Below are 16537 nucleotides of genomic sequence, written 5' to 3'. Positions count from 1 at the left end.
ACCTCGGATTCGCTGAGTCACTGTGACTCTGGACTTAGATTTGGAGGGCCGAGGTACCTTGGGAGACGTGTTCCAGGAAAAGGGAATTCATTTCTTCCTTTGCAATGTTCACATTGTGCACTGGGGAGTCTCAAAGGACGCACTTCGCTGGGTGCAAACCCCTGCTCCTCAGAATGGGAATCTAAATGGTTTAGTCCAAGGCTGGCTGGAGAGATAAGTAACAGGGAAGCATTTAAAGAATAGCCAAGACGAAGGAAAGTTGACTGGCTTTACAAAGGCTGACTTTAGGCAGCTGACCAGAGCAGAGAGAAAAGTTTTAAATCCCTACCAAGTGAAAGTTACAGTAAAGTCTTCATCCTACGTGTTGTACTGTGCATGTCTCACTGTGTTTTACAGGTACTGCATTTTTTTATACATTGAAAGTTTGTATAAACATTGAACAAATCCACATCATCCCCTTTCCCACAGCATTTGCCCATGTTGTGTCTCTGTCACGTGTTGGCAATTTCCTGAAATGTTTGGAACCTTTTCATTAAATTTGGTATGATGATCTGTGATTAGTGATTATAACTCACTGAAAATTCGGATGATGAGCATTTTTTTTTTAACGTTTATTCATTTTTGAGACAGAGAGACAGAGCATGAACGGGGGAAGGTCAGAAAGAGAGGGAGGCACAGAATCTGAAACAGGCTCCAGGCTCTGAGCTGTCAGCACATAGCCCTACGCGGGGCTGGAACTCACGGACCATGAGATCATGACCTGAGACGAAGTCAGACGCCCAACCGACTGAGCCACCCAGGCGCCCCTGATGAGCATTTTTAAACAAGGAAGTATTTTTATTAAAAAAATTTTTTAGGGGCGCCTGGGTGGCGCAGTCGGATAAGCGTCCGACTTCAGCCAGGTCACGATCTCGCGGTCCGTGAGTTCCAGCCCCGCATCAGGCTCTGGGCTGATGGCTCAGAGCCTGGAGCCTGTTTCCGATTCTGTGTCTCCCTCTCTCTCTGCCCCTCCCCCGTTCATGCTCTGTCTCTCTCTGTCCCAAAAATAAATAAACGTTGAAAAAAAAAAAAAACTTAAAAAAAAAATTTTTTTTTAAATGTTTATTCATTTTTGAGAGAGAGAGAGACGGCACGCAAACAGGGAAGGGGCAAAGAGGGAGGGAGACACAGAACCCAAAGCAGGCTCCAGGCCATGAGCTGTCAGCACAGAACCCAATGCAGGGCTCGAACCCATGAGCTGTGAGATCATGACCTGAGCCCAAGTCAGATGCTTACCCAACTGAGCCACCCGGGCACGCCAACAATGAAGTATTTTTAAATTAAGGTATGTACATTGTTAGTGCTATTGCACACTTAATAGACTAAGTATGGCATAAACATAATTTTTATATGTGTGGGGAAACCAAAAAATTAATTTGACTTGCTTTATTGAATTTTTTGCTCCCAGACCTGTCAAATCTCTGAGATATGCCCATGCTGTCAAAGGGGAAGGAAAAAGAAAAAGAAGTTTAAAGTGTAACCGTCAAAAAAATTAGAAATGGTAACTAAGAAAATTTAGAAGGTGGGAAGTACACTCTTAAAGTGAGGTTTGCAAAATTTAAGGGGTTGCAAAAAACCCCAACAACTCAGTAATCAAGATAAATAACTGTTAAGTCATTATTTTTAAAGATTTGGGGGGGGGTTAGGAAAAGAATTCTTACTATGATACCAAAAGCATAATTATTAATTGAACTTGATCAAAATTACACAACTTTGCTCTGTAAAGATAGCGTTAAGACAATAAAAAGACAAGGCAAAGACTGGGGAAAATACTTAAAAATCCTATATCCAATGAAAACTATATGCAGAATGCATAAAGAACTCTAAAAACTCAACACTGGAAAACAAACAGACAAAAAATTCGGAAGGATTTTAACAGACACTTTACCAGAGAGGATATACAGGAGACAGGTGCATGAAATAATGTGCATTGTCATTAGGAACATGCAAAGTAAAACCATGATGAGATAACACTAAGACATTAGAACAGCTAAGACATTTTTCAAATGACAATACCAAGCATGTTGGCAGGGATTCTGAGAAATGGAAACTCTTAAATCATTGCCAGTGGGAATGCAAAAGGGTACAGTGACTCTGAGGACAGTTTATTAATCTTTTGTAAAGTTAAACATGGACCGACCAGGTGACCAAAAATTCCATTCCTAGATACTTGCCCTAGAGAAAAGAAAATTTATATTTACCCCAAATCTGTACATTAATATTTTAACCCCTTTATTCATAGTAGTCCCAAAATTGGAAAAGACCCACATCTCCTCTCACGAGTGAATGTATGAATAAACTATGGGGCATCCATGCAACCCAACAACACCCAGCAATAAAAAGGAATTACTCTTTTTTTAAATTTAATTTATTTTTTTAATTTACATCCAAGTTAGTTAGCATATAGTGCAACAGTGATTTCAAGAGTAGATTCCTTAATGTCCATTATCCATTTGGCCCATCCCCCCTCCCACAACCCCTCCAGTAACCCTCTGTTTGTTCTCCATATTTAAGAGTCTGCCTGTTTTTATATTATTTTTGCTTCCTTTCCCTTGTGTTCATCTGTTCTGTATCTTAAAGTCTTCATGTGAGTGAAGTCATATGATATTTGTCTTTCTCTGACTGACTAATTTTGCTTGGCATAATACTCTCTAGTTCCATTCATGTAGTTGCATATGGCAAGATTTTATTCTTTTTGAGTGCCGAGTAACACTCCATTGTCTATACACACCACATCTTCTTTATCCATTCATCCATCGATGGACACTTGGGCTCTTTCCATACTTTGGCTATCGTTGATGGTGCTTCTATAAACGTTGGGGTGCATGTGTCCCTTCGAAACAGCATACCTGCATCCCTTGGATAAATGCCTAGTAGTGCAATTGCTGGGTCATAGGGTAGTTCTATTTTTAATTTTTTGAGGCGTCTCCATACTTTTTCCAGAGTGGCTGCCCCAGTTTGCATTCCCACCAGTAGGGCAAAAGAGATCCTCTTTCCCCGCATCGTCACCAACATCTGTGGTTGCCTGAGTTGTTCATGTTAGCCATTCTAACAAGTGTGACGTGGTATCTCATTGTGGTTTTGATTTGTATTTCCCTGATAATGAGTGACATTGAGCATTTTTTCATGTGTCTGTCGGCCATCTGGATGTCTTCTTTGGAGAAATGTCTATTCATGTCTTTTGCCCCTTTCTTCACTGAATTATTTGTTTTTTGGGTGTTGAGTTTGATAAATTCTTTATAGATTTTGGATACTAGCCCTTTATCTGATATGTCGTTTGCAAATATGCTTTTCCCATTCCGTTGGTTGTCTTTTAGTTTTGCTGATTGTTTCCTTTGCTGTGCAGAAGCTTTTTATTTTGATGAGGTCCCAGTAGTTCATTTTTGCTTTTGTTTCCCTTGCCTCCAAAGACATGTTGAGTAAGAAGTTGCTGCAGCCAAGGTCAAAGAGGTTTTTGTCTGCTTTCTCCTCTAGGATTTTTATGGCTTCCTGTCTTACATTTAAGTCTTTGATCCATTTTGAGTTTATTTTTGTGTGTGGTATAAGAAAGTGGTCCAGGTTCATTTTTCTGCATGTCACTGTCCAGTTTTCCCAGCACCACTTGCTGAAGAGACTGTCTTTATTCCGTTGGATGCTCTTTCCTGCTTTGTCAAAGATTAGTTGGCCATATGTTTGTGGGTCCATTTCTGGGTTCTCTATTCTGTTCCATTGATCTGAGCATCTTTTTATGCCAGTACCATACTGTCTTGATGATTACAGCTTTGTAATACAGCTTGAAGTCCGAAAAGGAATTACTCTTGATGCACATAGCAACAGGGATGAATTTCTAAAGCATTTTGCTATGTGAAAGAAACCAGAGTCAAAGCTATATGACTTTATGTATATGACATTCTGAAGAAGGCAAAACCATAGATTGGAGAATAGACCAGTGGTCACTGAGGGTTAAGATCTTATTTTTTTAAGATTTTTAAAAAAGTAATCTCTACCCCCAATGTGGGGTTCAAATTCCCAACCCCAAGATCAAGAGTCACATGCTCTACAGACTAAGCCAGCCAGATGCCCCCATAAATAACTGTTTAACAGAATATTTTTGAAAATCAATTTGCAGAAAGGAAAGTCATGATAAACAAAATATAAAAATGTTAAGTAAAATCAGTACCAGTGCCAAACCAAGCCATATTGAGCCTAAAGAAAAATGAGGACTCACTTAATACTGATTCATTCTTTATGTTGTTAAAAAAACAAAATTCAACTAAGTACATTTTAAAGATCTTATTGACTTTATTCAATGATTGACGAATCAGGCAGCATCTGATCTAGCAGGTAGAACAGAGCTCTGAGGAGCTATGCAAAATGAAAAGAATTTTATAGACAGAAAGGAATGGGAAGTTAAATTTGGTGAAAACTGGATTTTTTTTTAAGTTTTAATTTATTTTGAGAGCGAGAGCATAGGAGGGGCAGAGAGAGAGAACCCCAAGCAGGCTCTGTGATGTCAGCACAGAACCCAACACGAGGCTTCATCCCACATACCATGAGATCATGACCTGAGCTGAAATCAAGAGTTCGACACTTAACTGACTGAGCCACCCAGGCACCCCTGTTTGTTTTGTTTTGTTTTGTTTTATTTTGGTTTTTTTGAGGTTGCTTTCCTTTAGGGAATGGTGGGAGTCTATCAGGTAGATTACCTACCTAGTGCTGATCAGGCCATTCCTGACTGATTCATTTAAGATTCCAGTTCAAGGTGAGCTGAAACTGTAATTAAGTCTGTTTGGTGACGTAAGGCTAAGCATAAGTGACTCCATTTTGGGCCAGTTGTCTTTTTATTATTATTATTATCATTTTTTTTAATGCTTGTTTATTTTTGAGAGAGAGAGAGAGAGAGAGAGAGAGAGAGACGGAGCACAAGTAGAGGAGGGGCAGAGAGAGATGGAGACATAGAATCTGAAGCAGGCTCTAGGCTCTAAGCTGTCAGCACAGAGCCTGATGCAGGGCTGGAACCCACGAACCGTGAAATCATGACCTGAGCCCAAGTAGGTCACTTAACAGACTGAGCCACCCAGGTGTTCCCCGGTTGTCTTTTAATCATTTATACCCTTTAACAGTTATACCCTTTGGTCAGACTCAGCCTGAGTGATAGGGTAAAAAATGCAAACATTGCTGAATCTGTGAGATTCACAGGTCCTACAGCAGTGGGTTCACATTCTTTAAGTTAGTCATGCTCTTGGATTCTTTTCTGATACTCTAGTCTTAAGGAGATCATTTGCTCGGTGATAGATAACGGCAAGTGTACATTTAAAGCTTTCGAGAGAGGGGCACCTGGGTGGCTCAGTCCATTAACTGTTGGACTTTGGCTCAGGTCATGATCTCATGGCTCCTGAGTTCGAGCCCCACATTGGGCTCTGTGCTACCAGCTCAGAGCCTCGACCCTGCTTCGGATTCTGTGTGTGTCTCTCTCTCTGCCCTTCTCCCACGCATGCTCTGTCTCTCTCTAAAAGATAAATAAAAGAACATTAAAAAATTAACAACAACAACAACCAAAAAAACCCAACTTTGTCCAGAGAGTCTAGGGATTTTTACTGGGCAGCTTATGCTTCAGCAGCAGACTGTGCAATGCCTTCAAGAGTTAAGGGCAGGTTCCAAACCATACCCTTAACCAAGGCAGTAGGGATCTGTCAAAGGAAGTGAATTTTTAAAAAATGTTTATTTTGAGAGAGAGCACACACAAGTGGGGGAGGGGCAGTGAGCGAGGGAGAGAAAAAGAATCCCAAGCAGGCTCTGCGATTTCAGCACAAAGCCCAACTCAGGGCTGGCTCTCATGAACCTCCAGATGGTGACCTGAGCTGAAATCAATACTCGGATGCCTAAGCAACTGAGTCACGTAGGTGCCCCTTATGTCTGAATAATAGTCTATTGTGTATGTGTTTATCTTCTTCATCTACTCATCTGTTGACAGACACATTGTTTGCATATCTTAGCTACTGTGAATACTGCAATGAACATGGGTGTGCAGAGATCCCTTTGAGAAACTGGGTTCAAATCCTTCAGATATATACCTAGAAGTGGGATTGCCAGATTATATGGTGGTTCCATTTTTTTTTTTAATTTTTTTTAACGTTTATTTATTTTTGAGACAGAGACAGAGCATGAACGGGGGAGGGTCAGAGAGAGAGGGAGACACAGAATCTGAAACAGGCTCCAGGCTCTGAGCGGTCAGCACAGAGCCCGGCGCGGGGCTCAAACTCACAGACTGCGAGATCATGACCTGAGCCAAAGTCGGACGCTTAACCAACTGAGCCACCCAGGCGCCCCTATGGTGGTTCCGTTTTTAATTTTTTGAGCAATCACCATACTGTTTGCCATAACAGCTATAGTAAACGTTTTTAATTACATAAATTACATAATTTATTTAATACATATTTCATTTATGTATATATTTAATACATATTTAATTCCATAAACCTATTTTATAAATCTATTACATACATTTGTGTAGTAAATTTTATTACATAAATTACATAAATTAGAATTCTTTATTCCTAGTGAAAACTAAGAAGGAAGCAACCATGGACTTATCTGTTACACTAGCATCCAGTGAAGATCCAGTGATTGGATTGGTACATTTGTACATGCATTTTATAATTTCTAATAGTAGATTCTTCCTCACAGTAAAGTTTTCAATGTGGCACAAAACATAGCTACTATTAGATGTAAATATCTTCAGTTCATCTGTAAAAGGAAGCCAAAAGTCAATAAACTTAAATTGAGTAATTCATGTTTGCGTATTTTATCCTACTTGAAAATGATTTAGATGCTTGATAAATATCCATCATTTAACTTATCTCCGGGTTGGGGATTTGAAGTGTTTTACAGCGTAGGGCACCTGGATGACTCAGTCGGTTAAGCGTCCAACTCTCAATTTCTGCTCAGGTCATGGTCTCACTGTGCATGAGATCGAGCCCTGTGTCAGGCTCTGTGGGGACAGTGTGGAGCCTACTTAGGATTCTCTCTCTCCTTCTATCTGCCCCTCCCCCACCCATTCTCTCCACCCCCCCCCCCAAATAAATATTTTTAAAAAACATTTACAGTGTGTGTTGTCACCAGGAAATTTTCTTGAGGTTGGAGGATGACCTAGTGTCAATCCAACCAGTTCCATGACCACCTTGTCCTAGCACAGGATTCTTACAGTTAGGGAGAGAGTACTCCAGGTGCTTTTCAGCGCTCCACCCATGGCCAACAATTCTGTGGCTTTCGCTTCCAAGGTTCCCACGACAGAGCTGTTATTCTTTTACCCCATCTGTACATGAACAGAAGCCAACAAGAACCACAGAAATGGAAGTGTGGACTCCAGCAGTAACCAGAAACTCTGCTTTCCACAGTACCAGTTTCTGGACTCCACAGTTCCAGAAAAAGATGGTACTGTAGACTGGCCAAGAGAAGACCTTAAGTACACACCACCAGCAGCTTCCTGAGTGGAACTCTGGACTGAACCAGCAGACCCCAATACATAGGGACTGAACTCACCGGGGCTAGGGACTCAGATTCTGGGTGGAATCATCTGCCTGCTCAAGCTGACCTGCCATGGACTGGGACCATGAGCTACCCAAGAGCTAAGGACTGGCATTTTGCAAGAACTGCCTCTCTGACCTGTTAACCCCGGACTGGAAAGCCACTCAGATCAGGAATTCAGGGCAAAGAGAGCGGAACTCAGATCCAAGAGGAACTTGGTCATGAACCTCAGAAATGGCAAGAAAGAAGACTCCCAGAGTTGGCAGGTACCAACACCTGTGTTTCTTGTTCCTGAAGATGTCAGCTGATTCCCTTTGTTCCCACCACTACCACCAAAACTGTCAAAAAAAACCAAAATTCAGGGGCACCTGGGTGGCTCCGTCGGTTGAGCGTCCGACTTCAGCTAAGGTCATGATCTCATGGTTTGTGGGTTCGGGCCCTGCATCGGGCTCTATGCTGTCAGCTCGGAGCCTGGAGCCTGCTTCAGATTCTGTGTCTTCCTCTCTCTCTCTGCCCCTCCCCTGCTCACACTCTGTCGATCTCTCTCTCAGAAAATAAATAAACATTAAAAAATTTTTTTTTATAAAATTCAGGGGCACGTGGGTAGCTCAGTTGGTTAAGTGTCCAGTTTTGGCTCAGGTCATGATCTCGCGGTTTGTGGGTTAGAGCCCCATGTAGGGCTCTGTGCTGACAGTGTGGAGCCTGAAGCCTGCCTCCAGTTCTGTGTCTCCCTCTCTCTCTGCCTCTCCTCAACTCATGCTCTGTCTCTGTCTCTCTCTTAAAAATGAATAAACATTTTTTTAAAAGTTTCCTTTTTTAATTTTTAAAAAATGTTTGTTTACTTTTGAGAGAGAGACAAAGTGCAAATGGAGGAGGATCAGAGAGAGGGAGACACAGAATCCAAATCAGGCTCTAGCCTCCAAGCTGCCAGCACAGAGCCCGATGTGGGGCTAGAACTCATGGATCTTGAGATCATGACCTGAGCCAAAGTCAGATGCTTAACTGACTGAGCCACCCAGGTGTCCCCCACCCCCCCAAAAAAAAGAGTTCAGAAAACAAAATTCAGCTGGGGATGCTTTAAAGCGCTTACTGGCTTTATTCACCTGGATTTATTCATGAATTGGGCACCATCCAAGCTAGCAGATAAAAGCTCTGAAGAACTGTATAAAATGAAAGACTTTTGTGGGCAGAAGGGAGCAGGAACCAGGAAGTTATATGAAGCAAATACTGCACAGGATATTAACAAACTAAAATTTAAATAAAAAACAAAGTGGGTTGGTTATTGTTAGGCAACTTTCCTTCAGGCTCTACCAGGCAGATCATCTTAGAAGCGCTAACATGGCATTTCCTGATTGTCTGGTTTAAGATTTCATTTCCGGGATAAATAATGAATTAAGTCTAGGTTTAGAGGCAAGGAACTTAGCATAAACCATTCCATTTGGGGCCTGTTGTCTTATTTTTAACATTTTAATGTATTTTTTTTCATCGTAGACATTTTTCATTAATTTGACCTCTAAAATGTTGTATTGAAACCTTTTGATTCCTGAGTTTTCTGGCATTTTAAATTTTGTGCCAGAGGTAAGTGCTTCTGGTCCTTGCCTTGACTGTAAATAAACCAGATTTTCTATTATTTTAAAATACAAAGTGTACGGATACTGTGTAAAGTTGATAAATGAAGAAATAGGCAAAAGCATATAATTAGAAGGTAATAGTAGCCCCTGGAACCATGACACATAATGGTTTTAAGCATTTTTTTCTAGGAATGGAAAATGACAGGAAAGGACTAGTGTTTAATATATGTTTAAGAGTTAAGGGAGGCTTGGGGGGCTCAGTTGATTAAGCTTCCAACTCGTGATTTCACCTCAGGTCATGATCGCACGGCATGGTTCGTGGGATCCGGCACAGAGCCTGCTTGGGATTCTCTCTCCTCTCCCTCTCAATAAATAAATCAACTTTAAGGAAAAAAGACAAAAGGATTGCTGATGACGTTATGTTTAACACATGAGAAACTGCCAAAGTGCTTTCCAAGGTGGCTGCACTCTTCTATGCTGCTCCCAGCAAAGTGTGAGTGTTAGAATTTCTCCTCACCAACATTTGTATTGTCTCATTCATTGTAGCTGTGTGTGTGTGTGTGTGTGTGTGTGTGTGTGTGTGTGTGTGTGTGTGTGAAATGGTAACTCATTGTGGTTTTGAGTTAGGTTTTCCCAATGACTAGTGACACTGCACATCTTTTCTTATAATTGTTGGACATTTATATATCTTCTTTGGAGAAATGTTTAATTGTTTGCACATTTTTATTTTTTTTTTAACGTCTATTTATTTTTGAGACAGAGAGAGACAGAGCATGAATAGGGGAGGGGCAGAGAGAGAGGGAGACACATAATCTGAAGCAGGCTCCAGGCTCTGCGCTCTCGGCACAGAGCCCGACGCGGGGCTCAAACTCAAGGACTGCGAGATGAAGACCTGAGCGGAAGTCGGATGCTCAACCGACTGAGCCACCCAGGCGCCCCGGTTTGCACATTTTTAAATTGGGGTGTCTTTTTTATTGGGTTGTAAGGGTTCTTTATACAAGTTCCTTTTTTTTTTTAAAGTAATCTCTGCACGCAATGTGGGGCTTGAATTCACCCTGAGATCAAAAGTCGCATGATCAAAAGAGATCAAAAAGACAGACTGAGGCAGACAGGTGTCCCTTTATACAAGTTCCTGATCAGATACGTGATTTGCAAATATGTTCTCCCATTGTTTGGATTGTCTTTTTATTTTCTCAGTGGTGTCTTTTAATTCGATGACGTCTAACTTAGGATCCTTTTAGCACATGTTCTTTGTGTCTTATCTAAGAAATCATTGCCTAACCGAAGATTTATACCTATGGGTTTTTGTTTTTTTCTGTGAGTTTTATAATTTTAGCCCTTCTATTTAAATCTGTGATCTAGGGGCGCCTGGGTGGCGCAGTCGGTTAAGCGTCCGACTTCAGCTCAGGTCACGATCTCGCAGTCCGGGAGTTCGAGCCCCGCCCCGCGTCAGGCTCTGGGCTGATGGCTCAGAGCCTGGAGCCTGTTTCCGATTCTGTGTCTCCCTCTCTCTCTGCCCCTCCCCCGTTCATGCTCTGTCTCTCTCTGTCCAAAAAATAAATAAACGTTGAAAAAAAAAATAAATCTGTGATCTACTTTGCAGTAATTTTTGTGTATGATGTCAGGGAATAAAACCCCCGTTTTGGGGATAAGATAAGGGAACTAATGTACCAAGTGCTAATATGGCGTGTCTGTGGCCATACAGCCGCTCAGTGGTGCCTTGCAGAATTTGAGCTCAGGGCGCTCCGACTCAGAGTCAGGATTCTTGAGTGTAACTCAAGCCCCATATACTCTTCTAGGTGAGCTCTGGTTGCAACTGAAACAATATAGGATTCAGCTGCATTGCCTTAAAGGTCCCTCCAGCTTTAATTGGCTGTCGGTTCAGAATTGTGCAATTCCCATGCAGTTCTCTGAGCAGGCTTGTCCCTGGAGGCTTGTGTGTCTACTGAAAACCATGTCCTCAAGGTCTCTGCCACATCATCAGGGAGCAGCCGGCACCCTGGAGCTGTAGAAAGCTTTGTGATGGTCTTCATTATCTAGAGATAAAAAGCAGAGGTAGGAGAAACCTCAGGAGTCCCTCATTTTCCTCCTGATGAAAGAACACAAACAGCCTAATTAGTTACCTGCTAAGGCACTGCCTCTGCACTTGGGTGCCTCGTTTTTTGCAAAATAAATCCCCAAAGCCCCCTTGCTGTGGATGATGGACTTTGTGCAATAGCTCAGAGCCACATGGGCCTTTCTGGACACCTGGGCATCTGTTGTCCTCAGTGGTTCCCGTGGCTACTGCCAGGCATCCCTGGAGGGAACAGGTCTTTGGTATTAGGGGAGAAATAATTCTTCTTCTGTAAACATCATCCCTTCCTGCTCTCCTGTCTCACTGCCAGGATCACTGTTGTACAGGACACGCACTGTTAGGATGGACTTCTGTGTCCCCGTGTGCTCTGCCAGAACTCTGTCAGGTTATATATTGTGTCAAATAGGTCATATTCTGTTGGGCTTTGACAACTCTGGTTAGACTGACATTTCTCTTGAGATGACATGCATCATGCACTTGTGAAGAGATTTCATCTGATACAGTAAACTGAGTTCTGGGATCCGATCACAGAATTTGAGTGCTTGATCCTTTTTTTCCCACGTCCCATTAGTAATTCTTCAGCTTGTGCACAAACACCTTCGGGGATAGGGGACTCACTTGTAATTTCCAAGAGCAAACTACAGCAGAAGTTAGGGGAAAGCATTCCCTGTCTCTTGATTCTTTATTTTGTCTAGACTGGTCTGAGTCAAGCATTCAGTCCCACAAGCATTTATTAAACATCATTCAAGATCCAGGCAATGAGCTTCGTGAAGGGTGTAGAAAGACAAATGTCACCTAGTTCCCAAGACATCTGAGCAGTTACTAGGAAATGTGCGCCACACTTCCTTGTCATCATAGATCTCAGAATTACAGTCTCAATAATGTCTTAGGAGCACCTGGATGGCTCAGTCAGTTAGGCATCCGACTGCGGCTCAGGTCATGATCTTGCGGTTCATGAGTTCAAACCCCGCATCAGGCTCTGTGCTGACAGCTTAGAGCCTGGAGCCTGATTCAGATTCTGTATCTCCCTGTCTCTCCGCCCCTCCCCTGCTTGCTCTCTGTCTCTAGAAAATAAATAAATATTAACATATTTTTAAAAATAATGTCTTAATAAGGCAAAACGGTTGCATTTATGACAACTGACCTCCATACATGTGAACACACAAACACAGTGATCTAAACACAGCATATGTTTCCACTCTCTCTCTGTCTGTGCATACTGGGGTAAAAATAACAAGTAAATTTGGGGATCCTCTTCGTGATGTGCCAGAGTTAACGCATATACTGCTTGATTGTGGATTACAGGGGTACTGCTTCCCTGGGGGATGTTTTGGAAATGTCACTAACAACGTACTATTAACTATATCTTGTTACTAAAGAAGACGGTAATAGAGAATGATGCTGGTGAACTGGGTCCAGGGACCCGGAGGGAATCCCACAGGATCAGCCAAGAGGGTCCTTGGCTTCATGCAGGATGGAAATGAAAGGTGAGCCAGCACAGCTTAAAGATCTAGAGAGAACAGATACAGACGGAGCATCTGGGAGACTCAGAAAAGAAAGGAGCATGAGTCTCAGGTTTGTTCGGAGCCTGGGGGTTTTTATTGAGGATTGTGGTCTGGTGTACGTGTCCTCTCCGACATCGCTGAATCAGGTAGAACAAAGAGCAGGGGAGGAGGCTGGGTGGTTCTGTTGGTTGAGTGTCCAACTTCAGCTCAGGTCACGATCTCAAGGTTTGTGAGTTGGGCTCCACATCAGACTCTCCACTGTCATCGCAGAGCCTGGTTCGGATCCTTTGTGCCCCCACTCTCTCTACCCTTCCCCTGCTTGCACACACTTTCTCTCTCTCTCTCTCTCTCTCTCTCTCTCTCTCTCTCTCTCTCTCTCTCTCTCTCCAAAAATGAACATTAAAACAAATGTATTGAAAGACCAGTGGGGCGCCTGGGTGGCTCAGTTGGCTAAACATCCCACTTCTGCTCAGGTCATGATCACATGGTTCACGAGTTTGAGCCCCATATCATGCTCTGAGCTGAAGCTTAGAGCCTGCTTCAGATTCTGTGTCTCCCTCTCTCTCTGCCCCTCCCCTGCTCATACTCTGTCTCTATCTCAGAAATGAAACATTAAAAAAACAAACAAAAAAAAAAGGACCAGGTCCCAGGTTTTATTCCTTGGAACCAGAGGGTGTTTGTTGGCTTTGAGATATCTAGAGTCTGGATCTGGAATGCACATATGCTGGCTTCCTCAGGTCCTTCTCACCTGGCCCTTCCTTAGGTGTCATCTATTCTAGAGGAATCATGAACTCCTTGACCCTTACCATGAGCACATTCTGAGGCATATGTAAAGTGGGGTGGGGGCACAGGTCCTGGCAAGAACAGAACCAGGGACAGGAAGAAAACTCAGATTTTTATGGAGTCCTTCAGTTTTCCTATCTCTAACTTATCACCTTATTAAAAGTGTCAGTCAAGGATGCCAGTAGGATTTCGGTTAAATACGAGTTTCAAATGTTCTGAAGAGTTTCATTCTTTGTACTCTTAAACTCCAAACCAAAGATTTCATTTCAGCCGAGTAATATCATTTCAGCCAAATATCTATCATTTGATTATTGTAATATCACATTTAATTATTGTGTGTTAGAATTGTGAACTTTTTAGACAAAAGGTTATATAAACAATCCATTTATTTCTATGTGGTCATTCCTTTTAGGTGTTTTTTCGTTTGTTGGTTTGTTTGTTTGGTGGGGACAGGCAGATTAACATCCCTTATGATGCAAAATTTACCTTCTTACCATTTGTTCTCATTTTGTGTCTCATGTAGGCCAGAGGACTTGAATCTGCCTGTGTCCTTTGGTATTAAGGCTAGCTCAGTTTCAGCATATGTATAAACAAAACTTCCTGTAGTTTGCCTTTTTTTTTTTTTAATCCTCTTGCGGGGCTCGAACTCATAACCCAAGATTAAGAGTCACATGCTCCATCAAATGAGCCATGCGGGTGCCCCAAACTTTGCTTTTTAACAATATTTACTCCATTCAAGCGTGAGTTTGGTTTCTCTGTATGTAAGTGAAGTGGATGAGTTGTCTGGGGGAACTGACTTCAAGTGAATGAGTTTGGGGATATGTGGATCATTGGTCTCTTCTGTGACTATTCTACTATTGTATGATGTTGCCATCATTGGGGAGTTTCTGATTTCCTTGTGTTCCAGAGGCAGACTCCAGAGGCCACTTCGTTCCTCGCATCTTTTTAAAAATTCTCTTCTGTGTTTCTTTTGTTTAGGGGGCTCTTATTCTTTCTGTGCTAGATTTGCTTTGCCTTAGAGCTCATTCCCAATGAGTAAAAATGAACCCTGCATCCTGGTTCTGGGTTACAGTTGTGGGGGACTAGGAGGCCACTCCTTCCCATCTGCAAATGAGAAGCTATCAGTGGTGAAAGAAAGCAGTTATTTAGATGTTCTTTAGTTTTTAAAACTTGTAGTCCTAAAGGCCTAACTGCTGGGGTTAACAATTTGCTGTGCATGCATTTACAACCCCTTTAATCATATTTTTTCTACTCAAAAATTTATTTCAAAGCCATTGGTATGCATCTCTAAATTGTGGTTGTAACTAATGCCATTTACCAAGTATTTCTAGCATCCTACCTTCCAGACACTGATTGGGATGGCATTTCGTGGTCCTATCTGGTTGGGTGGGACCACAGGACTGGCTCTGGCCACGGAACTAAGAGAAGCATCCTTTTGAGATTTGCTTTGTTGAGTGGGACTAGAGCAGTCTTTGGTTCTAGAGAGAAGTTTCTGGCTCCTGAGTGCCCACAGATCATGAAGTTTTCCACTCTGCGTGGTGAGTAGATGGCTAGTCCTCATCTTTGGGTGCTCCGGAGATTATTTCTTGTGCTTCTTTTCTGGTAAGTCTCTCCCTTGCCTCAGGAAGCTCTTCACACCATGTGCTGATTGATACTTAGTTGACTTAGCAGGGCCCTCGGTAGATCCCTGGAGCTCCTTTCACAATACTCTGTCTTGCTGGATGGTTCCAACAAATTTTTTTCTTAGAAATCAGAAGTTTTTTGTGACATGAGATTTTTTTTTTGTTTTTTTAAGTATTTTTTATTTTGAGAGAGCACACACACACAAACACACATATGTACACGTGTGCATGCACTGGGGAGGGATAGACAGAGAGGGAGAGAGGGAGAATCTCAAGCAGGCTCCCCACTCTCAGCACTGAGCCTGACTCGGGGCTCGAACTCACAAACTGTGAGACCATGACCTGAGCCAAAATCAAGAGCTGGATGCTTCACTGACTGAGCCACCCGGGCGCCCCTGAAATGTTTTCTTAATTGGAAGGAATAGAGTGAAAAGTTAAGACTTGACAAGGCTGGCTGTTGGGGGTGGGGGTAATGTGGGGCCACTGGATTGGGTGCAGGCCGTGAAAGAATTCACCGAGGGCAGAACAAAGGAGGTAGTTAACTGAATACACCGCAAGGGGGAGGCAGGCTGGACAGCAAATGAGAGACTGCTAAGAAGCCATGGTTAGGGACTTAGTTCAAGCTTATTTATTTATTTTGAGAGAGAGAGAGATAGAAAAAGAGAGAGTGTGTGCGAGTAAACACGTGGGGCAGAGAGAGAGGGAGAGATAGAATCCCAAGCAGGCTCCATGCTGTCAGTGCAGAGCCCAGCTCAGGGCTAGATCTCACAAACCTCAAGATCATGACCTGAACTGAAATCAAGAGTCAGACGCTTAACCAACTGAGCAACCCAGGCACCCCGGTGGGGGCTGTAGTTAAAGGGGGAAGGTGGGGAGGTAAGGGAACATAAGGAATTTTCCTTTTTTGGTACTTGTGTCTGTGTAAATAACTCATTGGTCAGCTAGGGCTTAGGGATATTTTGAGTTCGGTCATCTCATGGGCCTGTTTGTATTCAGCCAGGCCGGTATTGTGGGCCCTTTTACCTTACTCAGGTTTCCATTGTCCAAGTTGGTTGACTAAAAGTGCCGTCTATATTGGGTACATGGGTGTTATATCATCCCCTACTTTTCTGGAACTTTGACAGTGTGAGGAGGAGAAAGAGAAAAGGATTCTTACAACCCTTGCCCCTACTCACCTCTCCTCCCACACCCCCAGACTCCTGTTGTGTCAGCCAGCCCATCAGCTTGCACCCAGTTTCACACAGATGGAGGGCAAGGGAGCCAGTATTCGCCCTGTTTCCTATGGTCTCCACTGGTCTATTTGTTGCAGAAAGGTAGATGGACTAAGCTGAAACCTTGACCTGGACACTCAGAAGCTACGTGACTTTAAGTCACGTAACCTCTCGTAGATGGGGACCGCTGGAGATAGTAGCACCCATACCTTGTTAAGTGTCCTGC

This window comes from Prionailurus viverrinus, chromosome E2 (assembly GCF_022837055.1).
Source record: "Prionailurus viverrinus isolate Anna chromosome E2, UM_Priviv_1.0, whole genome shotgun sequence".
In the NCBI taxonomy this organism is placed as follows: domain Eukaryota; kingdom Metazoa; phylum Chordata; class Mammalia; order Carnivora; family Felidae; genus Prionailurus; species Prionailurus viverrinus.
This window is presented reverse-complemented; position numbering follows the sequence as displayed.